This window comes from Orycteropus afer, unplaced genomic scaffold (genome assembly GCF_000298275.1).
Source record: "Orycteropus afer afer isolate SDZICR_OR568_19922 unplaced genomic scaffold, OryAfe1.0 scaffold00575, whole genome shotgun sequence".
Taxonomy (NCBI): domain Eukaryota; kingdom Metazoa; phylum Chordata; class Mammalia; order Tubulidentata; family Orycteropodidae; genus Orycteropus; species Orycteropus afer.
In genome coordinates this window covers 763559-766092 of record NW_006922162.1, presented here as the reverse complement: position 1 = coordinate 766092, position 2534 = coordinate 763559, and positions in this window count along the sequence as shown.

Here is a 2534-nt window from a genome sequence, read left to right as displayed (position 1 = left end):
TTTTTTGTTTATGCATTGTTTCATATCTGTTAATTTCTCCAACGTACATCTAAATGTCCATTTATTTCCTCATTAAACAAGGTTTACCTGTTGTGTACAGAGTCTCACACAAAGTAGGTCAGGGCCAAAGTCAATCATCACTGCATCTGTGCCTTTGAGAATGTCCCAAGCCATGTAGGAAATGAGGACATGTACAGGGAAAAAACAGCAAGAGAAGCACAAGTAAGAGTTGTAGAGCTCTACTTAAGTAGCCAAGGGTGGTTGGTTTGACACAGGGTAGAAGCAGAAGAATGTGAATTTTATTAGGAAAAAGTTTAAGACATTTAATGAACTTTGAGGAACTCATACAATTTGTCAGCAAGAACAAGGGGGAGTGCATAACAGCTGAGGTAAATGACAGAGGAGGTGGGGAAGAAAAAAATATCTGTAAATACATGAGATTGGTTGGAAGAGTGATGGAAGGTGCCACCCGTGGGTTGACAAACCAAAATACCAAACTCACTGCCATCGAGTCAGATCCAACTCATAGCCCATCATTGGGTTTCCGAAGCAGCATCTCTACAGAAGTAGATTGCCCAGTCTTCCTTCTGAGAAGTGGCTGGTGGGTTTGAACTGCCAGCCTTCTGGTTAGCAATCACATGCCTTAAGCACTACACCACCAGAGCTCCCCACGGGTTGACATAGTGGCCTTATTGAGCATGGGAGCATAAGCATGCTCCCTCTTTAGTGGAAAGCAGTACCTTTCAGTCCACTGGAGAGATGGATATAAAAGTTTGGGTCTCTTTCTGGTTCGCTCCTCTGGCTGGTCATTGCTTTGAAGCTCTAAAGAAGAATGCTCATCCCAGGCCACCACCAAAGATTCTGATTTACTTTGTTTGAATCAAACTTTGCCCTGGATCCCATACTTATCTTTTACTTTTTTTTTTTCTTTTTTTTTTTTAATTTTCCCCAAGTGATTCTAATTTGCAGCTACTGTTTAAAAAAAAAAACTGAAGTGTAAGGAAAAAACAAAAGCTGTATGCCTTAATTAAATTGTGTCCCTGAAAAATTTATGTTCAAATCCTAACCCCTGTACCTATAAATATGATCCTGTTTGGAAATAGGAATTTTCTCTTGTTATGTTAATGATATCATACTATAATAGGGTGAGTCATAAACCTAATTCCTTCTGACTGGTTTCTTGTAGAAAAAGCAGAGTAGACACAAAGTCACATAGGGAAAGATGCCATCAGTGCCTCTATAAGCAGCAAAGGAGTACCAATGATTGCAGGCAGTCACCTGAAACTAGGAGAGAGGGCCACAGAAGAAATTGACACTGCTGAGATCCTGATTTAGACTTTCATCTTTGAAAACTATGAGAAATAAATGTCTTCCTTAAAGCCATCCACTTGTGTTATTTTTGATACAGCAGCACCAGACACTGGAACTAAGGCACTGTTACTTTATACAAAATGAAAGATCCTCAATTAAACTAATAACTGCATGTAGCACACAAGGGCTTTCTAATAATACCAAATGTCAATTCATAGAAAATTTGAAAAATAGTAAGTACTTTTCTTTAGCTTTAAACATAGCTTCAATCTAGAAACAATAACCAAATTAGTAATATGTTTTTGTCTCATAGGGCTTCCAAATTTATGAAGACATGTCAGTTCATATGCAGAAAAATCAAACCCATGACATAGATATTTTTCAGTCTTTTACAACTATTAAAGAAATTTTTCAGTTAAACATGATTAAATCAGTTTCTATCAGTTAAATATCAAGATTTATTGGAATTAGAAGAGGTGTGTTTTACTTACAGCTTCATCCCACTATGATTCATACTGAAAAGAGCTGTCCTTAGTTTTCTGAAGCAAACTGTGAATAGTGTCATGGATAGGGTTGTTAAAATTGTTTTATATATACAGCGAAATGCCATGAATCATTGCCAGTTTCTGTAACTGTTCAATAAAATAGAAGACTGTGAGTACAATGATCTCTATTTATAAATCTAATAGCATAAAGTTATGTTTAATATTCTTTCATACTAAAAACTGAAAATTTTATGAGATCCGGCAAGACGGAGGACTAGGCACAAATACTGCACAGACCCTCTTCAACAAAGAAAAGGGAAACCAATTAACACAGACACAGAAGATAATCTTGGACCCCTGAGCCTTGGTGGGAAAGATAGAGAAGTGGACTAAACCCCAACTACCAGAAGAATTTGCATGAAAATACCAAAAAAGGAGACAGATGGAGCTGTGGTCTGGCAGCGATCCTGAGCAGTCCTGATGGCACAGACAGCTTGGAGATTCCCGAGTGGTGGTAGGACTTAAGAATTAACCAAAAAATCACCCTGCTAGCCAGGGGCTGCATGGAGGACTGTGCACGGTGGCTGGGGAACAAACGGAGAAGGTGAAGAGAAAGGTGGGCTGAAGTGTACACTTTTGCCAGTTCAGAGGGCACTGCCATTTTGAAGGTTTAAAAAGCAGCTTGACTATTTTGGATATTTAAAGAGGCAGCACTCTCGCAGATTCCTGGGGCTTAAG